General features: G+C 36.2%; 1 protein-coding gene and 1 non-coding gene across 16 annotated transcripts in view; one reads left to right on the plus strand and one right to left on the minus strand.

Annotated features, from left to right (window-relative positions):
• Window positions 1-13,514, minus strand: part of SOX5 (SRY-box transcription factor 5) — a 903,293-nt gene that overhangs the window by 232,783 nt on the left and 656,996 nt on the right. The gene's annotated exons all lie outside the window — the stretch shown is intronic.
• Window positions 4,965-5,039, plus strand: TRNAN-AUU (transfer RNA asparagine (anticodon AUU)). Its single transcript is given in 2 exon segments — window positions 4,965-5,000; window positions 5,004-5,039. It is a non-coding gene; the product is annotated as a tRNA-Asn (tRNA).

A 13,514-nucleotide genomic window follows, 5' to 3' on the forward strand; every position in this document is an offset into this window, starting at 1 on the left:
AAAAGAATATCTCATTTTTAGAGTATCAGCTTTAAAATAGTATTGCTTCTTAGTCAAACAAAATTTAGACTCTCCTACAAATGCTAATTATCTCTTAATAACAGTTTTTAAACTGTACCATTTAACTTAGATTAGAAAGATGATTTCTGATAACCCAGCTAATGTATTAAAAAAATATATAAATAAGAGACCCTCAAGAATAAACTGCAATACCATCAAGTATCTAGAGCTACTATCCTTTATGTTTAAAGGATGGACTTCGCTTGAGATTTTTCAAAGGACAGAGAGCTGATGAAAAACACTAGCAAGAGATGCCCCAGAGATTTTATTCTGTTAGTACAGAAAAGTTATATTATGATTTTAAATATAATTTCCCCTTTCCTTACCTCAACTACGTTCCTCAAATATTACTTTTTGAGACTACTTTTGGATACCTTTTTAATAGAGTTAACACAAGCTTGTTAAAAGTTTTGCCTTGTGGCTAAATTGAGGATCAGATGAGAGCCAAATGCGAGGGTGGTTTTTGTGATGTGGGAGAAGCATGTATGTTTGAGTGTGTGCTCATGTGTATGTGCCTATTAACTGTTCAAATAATCCAGGAAAACAGAAAAAATGCTGAATGGGAGTTCTGTGGGTAGAACTAGCCATAGAACAGAGCTTTTGCTGTGCATTATTAGTTAGTGAATTTCCAAAAGTTGCTGCCATACAATGAAGCTACAGTTTACAGAAGGCCACCCTCAGGAATGTGTGTGTTTGTGTGCACACATGTGTGTGTGCAAAATATAAAAGTATCTGCAACGTCTCTATTGATTACCATTTTCCCTTGCTGGAAACAATCTTCCCCCAAAATGGAGCTTTCTGGTATTTAAATGACCGGGTAGTACTTAACTAATAAACTAAAAAATACTCTGGAGTCTGGAAGACAAGGTCAAGAGGGAGGGTGTAATTTAAGAGTCTGAACCTGACTGATACACAGCTCCCATTCCGCCACATAAAAGGGAGTCTGGAAAACCCTAACTGTTACCTATCGATACCCAATCGTCTACCAAATCCTTTTAACTACAACTCACTTATGATGAAAACTTCTAAACTACAATGAATCCACGGTGCTTACAACTCAAATTACATACTGCCATTCCATCCACAGTCCTTTTGTCTAAAGTCTTGCCTGGCAGCTGAATTCTTTCTTTCTTAGTAGGAAGTGTGATGCAACATTGAACAAAGCCCCTCAGAACCCAATAAGATCACGATGGTCAATGGAGAAAAGAAGGGAAAGTAAATGTATCACTATTCTAAAGACTTTTAAGTATCCCTGGGGGATAAACTTCAGAGAGAGGGTACAAGTAAAGTAGATTTGAATGCGTAGTTGGAATTTCATAAGTTACCAGCAAAGAGCACATATTCATAGCTGAGTTGCAGCACTAACGCTTAAAATTGTATCAAGGAGTTTAATGACAGTGGAAGCTGGAGAATAGACAGGCAAAAAAGAAAAAAAATGGTTATCAGTGGTGGTGAAATTTTTATATTCTACTAGGAACTAGGTAGGAGGGATTAAATCTGGATTAAACTCTCAAACTGTATTTAGCTCCTAAACTGGATCTCCTAATTGAAGACCAACTGTTCCTAACTGCAAGACAGTAGAGTTTTACAATTCCACTGCGTGAAAGAACTAACAAAAGACTACCTCGAGATCAGCAATATAGTAAGTTCCATTCTAACTTACTGTGCTTATTCATTCTTACATAACATTATACGTCTGCACTTAAACATCTCCCACACTGCCAAAGCTTTAGGGTAAAGCATATTTATTATAACCACATGAGAGAAGGTGGAGCTAACTAAGCGTGCATGCTTATCTCTGTACTATTTCACAAGAGATATTTTTTACTTCAGGAGAAATTAGCTACCGTATTTTATATATCTTGAAAAAAAGCAAAACATGAGTCTAACTTGAATGCCAAACCTGAAAAATACAGCTTCAAAGCGGTCTTAACCACCATCAGATGCGTAATTAGTTTAAGTCATATTGCTGCAATGGACTTCTGATGCCCGCCTTTGGTACCTAATTGTTTGAACTCTTCTAAAAGGAAAGCAGTATTTTTTTTCTCAGACTAGGTACTGGCACAACCAGATTACAAGATATTTATAAGTTTTGTCTTTAATATTTAGGGCAGCGTTTCAGAAATCTGCTTTTAAAGTGTTGAGGACATAGACAGGTACCTCTTGGCCACAGAACATGCTTTTATTGAAAGCATCAGGACATGTGGGTCACCTGGCCAAATTTCTGAATTATGAAGTCATGATAGGACCACTGAGTCAGCCTTCATTTGAGTTTTTGGCTATAAATATTTCTGAATAAAAGACTGAAAACTGAAATTCTGTTTATTTGGTTCAAATACAAGAAATCCAAATCTTAGAGCAGGTCGTAATGGGTGCTTGGAAAAAAAAAAAAAAAAAAAAGGTCCAGTAGTGACAGCAAATTCCCTGTACCTAAATGATTTGGAATTAAAAGTTCTGGCAAAACTCCGGAAACCTCTAAAACTATGGCACTATTCCAGAGACGTCTGGAAGTATAAGAAATATTTGATGGCTAAGACGTTTCACAGCACTCCTCTGCTCAGACCCCTCTGACAGCTTTCACTCCTTTCAGTAAAATCCTAAGTCCCCTAAGTAGCCTCCAGCATTCCATCGTCCAGGGTCCCTCACCTCTCTGAACTCACTTCCACCTGGCCTCCTCAGCCCACTTCATTCCAGCCACACTGGGCTCCTTGCTGTCCTTCAAACATACCAGGCCTTTTGTACTCTGCTCTCTAACACAATGATCTGCCCCCCAGTTACCCACTTAGCTCTCTCCCTCATCTCCTTCAAGTCTGCTCAAATGTCATTTCCTCAGGAAGAATTTATAAAGTTATCATCCCTTACATTTCCCAATCTCCACACCACATTTCCCCATATCACTTATTTGTATGTGATACAAAATGATTTGCTTTATCTATTCATTACATTTATAATCTGACTCTTCTCATTGGAGATCCATACATTTAGGGCTTTCTGTCTCATCCTCTGCTGTATTTCCTGTATTGAGAACACTGACTTGGATATAAGAAGCATTCAGTAAATATATGTTTGACTGAATTAAATCTAAGGTTCTAAAGATCTGTGCTACCTCCAAAAAAATACAAGATTATTGTCTTTCTCATTCTCATGGTTGCCATTTTGAAATACTGCAAATTAAGAATTCATACTCTTATTAGAATCAGAGGCAGGGTTCATATTCCAGCTACTAAACTGTTTATTCAACAAGGTAAATCAGTTCAGCCTGTCTCAACTAACACTTTTGTTTATAAAGTACATAATAAAGAAAACCTTTTCAATATTATTAATCTGAACAAAGTTTATCCAACAGAAAATTATAGACAATATTCTAGAGATAAGATTAATCAAACTATATTTCATAACTATAGCTGCTTCTGCCTGAAACAATTATATAAAGTTTAACAACTTATTTTATCTCTGGATATAATCCAAAGTTGGATATAATGCATTTCACAATAATAATAACCTAGATTAATTTTCAATGATGTAATTTCATTGACAATCTTCTAAAAGTATTGAATATAAATGTACAGTTTTTAAAAATTTGTCACTAGCATAAATGACAGTGCACTTGAAAGACATGAAATATTCTGAGAGATCCAAAATGTCAGTGAGAATAATGGAAGACGTCTTAACACTTACTGAATCCTGATATAAAATGCTGAGAAGACTTTCATGAAATTGTGTCAACCCAGTTCTCAAACATACTAAGAACTCCACAAATATTTGCTAACATGTGAATGAGTCACTGTCAGATGGATGAACCAAAGGAATAAACACAGTGAGAAAAGAATGTTTAAAATATACACATTAATGGTAAGTAGAATATGGCAATATGTCAAAATTAGGACATAATATAATGTTTAGCTATCACTTTTCTTTACAAAACAAAACTTCTGAATACACAATCATAGGGTTAAATATCTACACCATTAATCCACTAACACAAATGGAGAGCAGAAAAGTTTATTCTTCCCGTTTCCCTTCGTATCTGTCCTACTCCTCTAAATACTCATCTAAATCACTGCATTTGGAGGAAAAGATCACTGCAGCTGCCCACCTGGGAAACTATGCTGACAAAAGCAACAGCCCTGGAAGAGGAAAGTATATCATAAAACAAGCAAGCATCTTCATTAGAATTTCTTTAAGAGTATCGTATACAGTCTTTATGACCATTTCCTTATTTGTAAAATTGGGATAATCCTGCCTTGTAGGATTATAAAATTAAATTAGATAATAATGCAAAGCATTTAGTTCTTTGGAGACCTCGTTAAAAGGTAGGCATATTAAAAAGCACTCCGTGTGAGAAGCAGTTAGGAGGGCACTGGGCCACACTTTGAGAAACACTCGTTTAGGAAATAGCCATCACTGGGGCATCCCCTTCGTCTCTGGACTTACTGTCCTAAAAAACAGATGAGAAGCCTCGCCAGGAACAGTCTTGTGACCCATTTCCCTTGGCTCCTGGGGCAGCTTTACAGCACCCAAACCCAGTGACAGCCTATCAGCAAAACCCAGTGGAGATGACCTGCTGGCCATGATAGAACTGGGGACCTGGTTTAATTATGAAACAGTGGTTAAGAAGAAGAAAGAGAAAGGAAAAGGGGAAAAACAAGAGAAGGAGAGAGGGAGGAAGAGAGAATATGAACAAGGAATAAGAAAACAGTGTGGCAGCATTAATGCCTTCCTTCAATCTTCCAAACCCCATGTAGCCTACAGAATTTTGGGTTGTCAACATAAGGCAGTAATTCAACCAGTCAACCTCTGGCTAGTCCAGTGGATTATCTATCAAGCTAAAGCTCAGGACAGTAGAGCACACATTTCTACCGGAATGATTCCTTAAAAAACATACCTTTTGGGGGTGAGGGTGGGGGAGTATAGCTCAGTGGTAGAGCATGTGCTTATTAGCATGCACGAGGTCCTGGGTTCAATCCCCAGTACTTCCACTAAAACAACAACAACAGAACTTCTGTTGGTGAAATGTGAAAAATTATCTTGATGCAGTTAAATATTAGGTCATAATATTTCCCGTATTTTATGTACAGAATTTTTACTTTTTCACTTTTTAGCAAAGCTTGAATTCTTACACCTAGGTTTTTCTCCACACTTTTAAACATTATTTACTTTCATACCAAAATTTTACTTAAACGTGTTTTTCAGTTGATTACTATTTATTAAATTACAGCAGTACTTGGATTTAAATTTCACTCCTATTGCTGCCTTCAAACGTAAATGGCTTTCATGCTTTCAGTATTACTGACAAAATTCTGTTGTTAGGGAGAAGCAGATCAGGTATTTTAGTTAATCTCACTCTCTCTGCTACTACCATGTCCTTGCAATCCTGGTAAAGAAGATGATGGTCTTCAGAAACCCACTTTTCAGCTACCATAAGAAGAAAACCCTTTTCAGGAAACACATGCTACAAATATAAAATGCAAAATATTAGACACAGAACAAACTTTAGGGACATTTAATTCTCTTTTTACTTTTTAAACATGAGACCTGATGCATAGTTTTATAAAGGGACAAGTCAATGGATATGCACCATGTGACTTAGATTAAAAACACCAGCCATTCCGATTCCTCATGTATGTACTAACTCTGGCGTCATACCTCAAAATACAACACATTCATAAAACATGGTTTACTCATGGAAATCGACGTGGTTTGGCTGTGTGCTTATCCTTAATACAAAAAAGTAGGATCGTCAAAAAGAGTCTACTGTAACTTTTATACCTTCCCAGATACACAGGGAAGATAACTGACAACTGTAAGAGTTCGTGAAACGTGTGTTTCTACAATGCACTTCAGTACAATCGACGTAAGCATCCTCCATGGGTCTGTATGCTATTTTAGGTGGAAATAGAAATGTCCAATAAACAATTATTTACCTTAAATCTGCTGCTCACGTAATTTATCGCCTTACTTGCTTTCCTTTTTGTATTCTTGAAATCTGGCTTCTGACTAGATCAGTAATTATCTGTTTATAAATCACACTATGGAATATTATTCTGTTAACAATTACGACTCCAGCCATTCTTCCCTAATATTCTTGAAACTACATAATTAACTAAATGAGGGAATCCTTTCACAATGTGTAAGTATATCCAATCTTTAAATATTTTACCAATTTTGTCAATTATACCTGCAGAGCTGGAAAAAAAATCCCACAGAAAATTACGTTCAATTCAAATTTAACTTTCCTGAAATCGTCCTCTCCTTGCTTTCTTCTCTCACTATTTATTTTCCAGGACTCTTTTCCGAATGTGCCTCAAGTAGGTCTTACCAGGTTCAGTCATCCCTCTCTCCTCTAAAGTCTCCATTAATATCTCTTTCACCAACACACTTCATCACTATGTCATCATTATGTGGATGGTTTGCAAATTCTTATGTCCTTTCCTGATCTCATTCAGATTTCAATTTCTTACTAACTTCTTCCTAAACATCTCAGTATTGCCCAATGGTGTCTCAAAATTATTACATCCAGAAGAAGACCCATCAACTGTCTCAGCAAGAAATCAGGTCCTACTCTTGCCTCCTCAACCTCCTTTAATGGCACCTTCATAGTGCAAGTCACTCTGCATCTTTAACTTTTTATCATCACATACTACTTGCCACCAAGTCTCATTAATTTTTACCCTTCAATATCTCTGAAATTCTTACTCTCCTCTCCACTTGTAAAGATAAAAATTGTTTAGGTCTCAACTACCTCTATCATAGAGCCCTCTTGATAGCCTTCTAACTAACCTTCCAACCTTGAATCCATCACCCTTCCATCAAATATTTAACACTAATTTGCTACCTACCAAATACTGGATTAGCCTTGGAACACAAAAATGAAATGACATCCTCCCTGCCCTCAAGACATTTACAGTCTGGTGGAGAAAGTGTGAAATAGACTGATTAAGTGTGATCGGGTATGAACAGTAAATCTAATGTAAGAAGAAAAAACGAGCACAAAGGCTGTACTTCTAACCAGCCAGACAAGACGTTAAGGAAATCCTTTTTCAAAGAAGTACTGTTCAGCTGAATTTGAAAAGACATATAAACATTATCCTGGAAAATGAAGGGCTGAAAGCTTTCATAAAGATGGAACGACATGAATGCTATCTCAGCAATGTGAAAACTATGATATGGTCACAAAACCTCAGGTATGAATGTCTGTTCAGAGCTACAGAGCCGTACGATTTTGACTCTGTTTGTTTAAATTTTATCCATTTAGTAAGTAATTATTTTACAAAACATCCAGCATCTCATCAAGGCCCTTATTTCAATATACAATAATTAAACAACTATGATGTACTATAGTCTGCTTCAACACATGCTATTTAGTAAATAAACAAGTTTCTGGACCTCAAGATACTTAAAATCTCATGGCAGAAATAAGTACTGCAAGGATTACAGTAAAATACAGGTTCTATTAAAAAGTAACATAAAATCCAGACTGGATACATCATCTGAACTTGGGCCTAACTGATTACACTCTCTGTGTACCACCGCTATCTATGGAACCTAAAATCCTAAGATGGAAAACAAGTCCATAGATATTGATCTATATCAGCACATCCTTGGCACCACTGTTTGGTTATTGTTGCTGCCCAAAGCAACTCAAGAAAGTGTGTACTAAGGCAGAATAATCAATGAAGAAAATGGTTTCTGAGAATGGAATTTTGATCAGAATATTCCTTTGCTGGAAAATCATCAATAGATTTTCAATATATTTCAACTCCTTAGTGTGGCATTGAGGGCTTCTCCAACCTGATCCTAAACTACATTTAGAATCTAATTTGTTTTGCTTTTCTCAATTCATTTGTCTGTTATTCCCAATAAACTAGTTTATTTATTTATCACCCCTGATGATACCCAATGCATTTTAAGCTCTGTGCTTTGAACTATTAAAGCATTCACCCCGCTCAAACACCCTTGCCAAAGCCCTAGAGTGTCTTCCCCCATCTCTGCCTAGACAGACACTGGCCATCTTCAATGATATCACCCTGTCATCAAAAAATCCACTTTTTATCCCCCATCAGGATATCTCTGCCTTTTTAAATGAAATTTATCATTTCCTGATATCTGACTTTTTCTCTTAGCTACCTGTCACTGCATATCCATATTCACACATCTGGAAAAAAGTATTCACCAAGAGAACATAACGTTCTGTGTGACAAGGTTGGCATGCCATTTGTTTTGCTGTATGTCAGAGTATTCTGTAAGCCCGACTGTTCAAAAAAAAAAATCTGTGAAATGAATGAGGGAATGATTAACTTATTCGTTACTTCACAACTGCTCTCATACTAACTGTGTGCATCATATGTGACCCTACAGGAAATGATAATGGATAATATAATGGATGATGTTTTCCACCAGACATCTCCAAGTTCAAGCCCTGCTTTTACTAACTTTTTAGTCAATGTGTTTAGTCCATCTGGATTTCAGTTTCCTCATCTATAGTGGCATATAGGTAGGTGGGTAGGTAGAGAAAACATATAAAGTACGTTGATGCCTGAGAAAAAACTATACGCTTAATAAATGTTATCTGTTATTAAAAAGTAGCATTACTAAGGTTAGTATAATCTTTCAAGCTAATCAAAACTTTGTTGTTGTTGTTTCCATTTTCTACCATTAAAAGAGAAATCTGTTTATCCATCTTATATAACCTCAACACAACATCTTAGGAATCTGATAGACAAGAATCTGACTGGTCTATATAAATATATACAACCCAACATGATAATTCAGAACAAAGTCAAGATTATCATCTAAGCCAAAGTTTTAGCTATCTGCAAATTTTCTATATACTGCTGTCACTTCCTATTAAGCTTGAAATATAATATTTTGACTGAATAATTTACTGTGCATGCAGTTAAATTTTGAAATGTGCCTCATCAGACAGTGAATGCTGTGTAAAGCATTTGCTCACCACTCCTCTGAGGGGACTGCAGATACAGATAGAACACATCCCTGTAATATGTTCTTCGAATTTATGAAATTGGGAATATTTTAAAGTCTAGATAATTAACTTTATGACTAATTGTATTTCTTTCTGGCAAAATGCATATGAAAAAAGGCAAGTGGCCATCATTTCCATTCTTCCGCTGCCCTGACTTACAGCAACAGCCTTACAGAGCCAAGGAAAAGTAAAAGTCTTCCATTTTCCCTCCTGTTTTTTTTTTTTTTCATCTTCCATTAACCTTCCATAGTTCAGTGGAAAATCAGTCTTCTACACTTAGACCTAATATTTCTCAGCACTGCTCCTAAGAATGCTGTGAGAAAGCACAGGGCAGGAATACAGAAGGCATCCTTGTTTCCCAGAGGAAAGGTCGAGCAGATGCACCCACGTCTTCTCCTCTCCATCTTGAGCACTCAGATGGGAGGATTGGCTTTGACTGCAACACTCGGCTCCTAATAGGTGGTAGAGACATGTTTAACTCTGGCATAACTACAAAGAGGTTCACTGAGTCAGCTTTACTCAAATATTTCTTTTGATCTTGGTTTATAACATCGGAATCAATGTAAAATGTAAACCAAAAACTGAGGTGCTATTACGATGTAAAACTTACCCTTGTTCCATTAAAAGAAAAAAAAAAAACCACAAAAACTTTTCCTATAGTAAGAATAGTGGCATGGAGGGAAAGACAGGGTTTTATTTAGTGCACTGCAGCAATTGTTGACTTTGTTTTTTAAACAATAGTGTGTTTGGCAAAGTAGTCACAACCCCAGTGACAATGGAATGTAAGTTACAATAAAACATCCAAAAACTCTATACACAGCCTTTGCAGTCACAAGGTACTGTAACCCTGTGAATGACTACACCCGGGCCAGGATCTGCAGCTTTGGACAACAAGGTGGCTTTCAAGGGCACATAAATGAGCATTTTCTGCTACAAGGAAAATAAATGTGTCTGTTTTATTCTGTAATCTTCTCATCTTCCTTTCAGCACAATTTCCTCCCTTTTCTCCACTTCTAGGTATCTACCCAACATCTTCAGGTCAACTGTTAGATGTTCAGACTTCCAACACAAGAGTTCACGTAGGTGGAGTGCCCTGTATCAATGCCTGTGTAAGCTCTGAAGTTAGTATTCCTCTTTTATACTCCAAAGTGTATTCTTACATACCAATTTAAACTTATACTGTGATTAAATAAATTCATAGATATCTATGAATAGTTAGTTGGTTTATCTATCCCATTTGTGTTTATATTTCAAAGAGTGTTATGAGTTGAACTGTTGTCCACAAGAAAGTTATTCTGAAGTCCTAACATCTAGTGCCTGTGAATCTAACCTTATTTGGAAATAGAATCTTTGTAGATTTAATCAAGTTAAGATGAAGTTGTAAGGGTGGGCCCTAATTCAGTATGACTGGGGTCCTTATAAGAAGACGGCCGTGTAAGAACATAGACACAGAAAGAAAACCATGTGACAACTGAGGCAGAGATGAGAGTCATGCAGTTGAAAGCCAAGGAACACAAGGCTTGAGGGCCAGCACAAGAAGCTAAGAGGCGAGGGCGAGGAGGATTCTACCGAGGGTCTCAGAGGGAGCATGGCTTGGCCAACACCCTGACTTCAGATTTCTAGCCTCTAGAATTGTGAAAGAATAAATTTTCATTGTTTTAAGACATCTAGTTTGTGTTACTTTGTTACAGCAGCCCCAGGAAACCAATACAGAGTATCTCATTAATTAAACATATTAGTCTTTACAAGAATGGTTGCAGAACATGTTTTTCATTATACCTGTTTCCCATTCAGACTCGATGTTTGTATGCTCGTCTGAGCAAGCATACTCTGCTTTTTCCTTTTTTTCATCAATTTTTTAAAGGTAGATACTTCAGCAAATATAGCTTTGAAAATAAAGGAAGCAAAGCTAACTCTATAGTAATACCCCTTTGCATGCCCTTCCTATGATCCTCTGTATTACCCCCATCTACACCCTATCGTCTCTGATTTAGTGCCTACACATACATATTTCCTATATTACATTAGTTTTTAACAGCTCATTCTTGTTATGTAAATTAACGTTTATAGAAACTAGAAACAAAATCCATCAGTAACCGATTCTTATTAGCATTACTGAAGATTGTTCATTTTTCAAAATATCTAATCCCTAGTAACTAGCCACACGTTAACAGAAAACACCAAAAGTAAATATCCAAGGTAAAATATGTATTAATAACATATATTTTAGATGAATATCTAATACTTAAATGTGCATACAAACACACATACATACTTTTTAAAAATAAGATAATCCTATATTTACTATTATGCAACTTTTTAAACTTTAAATATAAATCATAGATATCTTTCCATATTTCTATGCATAAACTTCCCTAATGTTTAACAAGTGAAGAACAGGGTTAGGAAGGAGAGATACTTTCATTATACACATTTTATTACTGTTTACTTTGTGCATGTAATAGCCTCCTAAAAATTAGGCATATTTTTATAAATTAAAATAAATACAGAATCAGAAATTCCTTAGAAATTAATCAGTGTAGACCATAGTCAAACTAATCAATACAAATTTATCCAACATCAGTATCACATAAATTCAAATAAAATATTTTAAGTTAGCCAGAAATTTTATGACTAGTACATTTTATTGAAAATCATTTTCATTATTGATCTGATATTATTCTTAAACATAAACGATTTAAAATTAATTTGTCACTTGTATATTTATTTTTCTTTTGAAACATACTTTTATAGTAAAAAGCTAACACTCAGATTCATACTGTGTAAAAGGAACAGAAAATCTATTATAATTTTCCCATTGTACAATGTGTATGGTTAGGACAGGAGGACAACTCATTGGTTCCAGGTGGTCACATCCATGGCAAATGAAGGTCCTCCCTTGATAAGAGTTGAGATTACTGTACATTTTCAGTGGGATCCAATTGTTAATAATAGACTGCACTTCCTGATAGCCTTTCCTCCTCTCCACTATATCAGCTTTGGATGCATACTGACTGAAATAGATCCCAAATACTGAAATTATGCAAGAGAGGGAGGGTACAACTCAGTGGTAGAGTGCGTGCTTAGCATGAGCAAGGTCCTGGGTTCAATCTCCAGTACCTCCACTAAAAGTAAATAAATAAGCCTAATTACCTCCCCTAAATAAACAAATAACTTTGAAATTATCCAAGAAAGGTCTCTTATGATTTAAAATTTCAGTAGGAAGAGATCTAGCCAGAAACCTCATATTTGGCTTGAAAGTGCAGTTACTCAAACTGTTAAAAAATAACAATGTATTTTACTGAATATTTCAGTGAAAGAAAAACCGTAAATCTACCAGAAGCAGCTACTGTTTCTGGAAACAAAAAATCATCATAAGCAGGTGCTGTACGCTCTCTGTCTCCTAAGGTCTTTATCAGACCTCCCTCTTTTACCCTTTCCAAGTTGACTTACTGGTCATCAAATTAAATATCCCAAAATGTTATGTAACACATCCCAGAATATAGATAGAAGTGGCATTTAGCACATGGTTTATTTATATACCACACAACATGGCACCAGAGAATCTTCAGAAATTATTGTTATTACGACCATTTCATGTGTGCAGCATTACAATACAAGCCCCTTTAAAAAAACCCACAACTGTTACTCTACTGCATTCAGAGAGACGCACGATGCAGGCTCAGATCTTGGCAACCTGTGAAAGTGCCCAGTTGAAAATTACTAACAGCTGGAGATGACAGTTGTTTTAACAGCTGAGCTGACAGGATTAATTTAAATGCACTGAAATCAAAAGTAGATAACACCTGTTTAGTCTTCTCGGGCCATTCGACAAGGTAGGCCAAAGGAAAAATGCAGAGCCAGAATTGTGTCTCCTTCTCTCCTCTAAGGACAGAGGGGCTTCAGAGGAGAATGTCACCTTTTTGATGGAGGTGGGGGTAGATTTCAGCAGCAGGGGGCTGGTCAGCCTTTATCAGTTTTTAACATCTGGTTCCTATAATGTACCTCCTTCCCTTTTTCCTTCTCTGTCCAAGGTCTTTGACCCAAACCCAACAGTGGATAAAGATCACTAGATTTCAAAGCTACAGTTTCTCACTACAGCTTCCTAGAAATTCTCTTGGGTTAATTAATGCATTCTCTTTGAGCTTCACAGCCACAGCCACAGCCACAGAGGAGCTGCTTTTATTTTCTCCCCTTTCCTTCTTATCTCTGGATCCAAAATATAGCATGTCATACAGGAGTCTGCATTTCAAATGGTGGCCAAAAATATTTTTCAGAGTTGGGTTTTGTGTAGAGTATTTGTCAACAATTGATTGTTTTAATCTAAAAACAAACAAACAAGAAATACTAAATAAAAATTTCTGAATTGGGGAGTAATGAAAAAATGGTTTAGGCTTGTGTGGGTGGGGAAGCTGGGATATTGTAACTTCCTCAAAAGGTGCAGGTAAGCCTAGATTTATGTATTCTTATG

The sequence above is a fragment of the Camelus bactrianus genome, chromosome 34 (genome assembly GCF_048773025.1).
Source record: "Camelus bactrianus isolate YW-2024 breed Bactrian camel chromosome 34, ASM4877302v1, whole genome shotgun sequence".
Lineage (NCBI taxonomy): Eukaryota > Metazoa > Chordata > Mammalia > Artiodactyla > Camelidae > Camelus > Camelus bactrianus.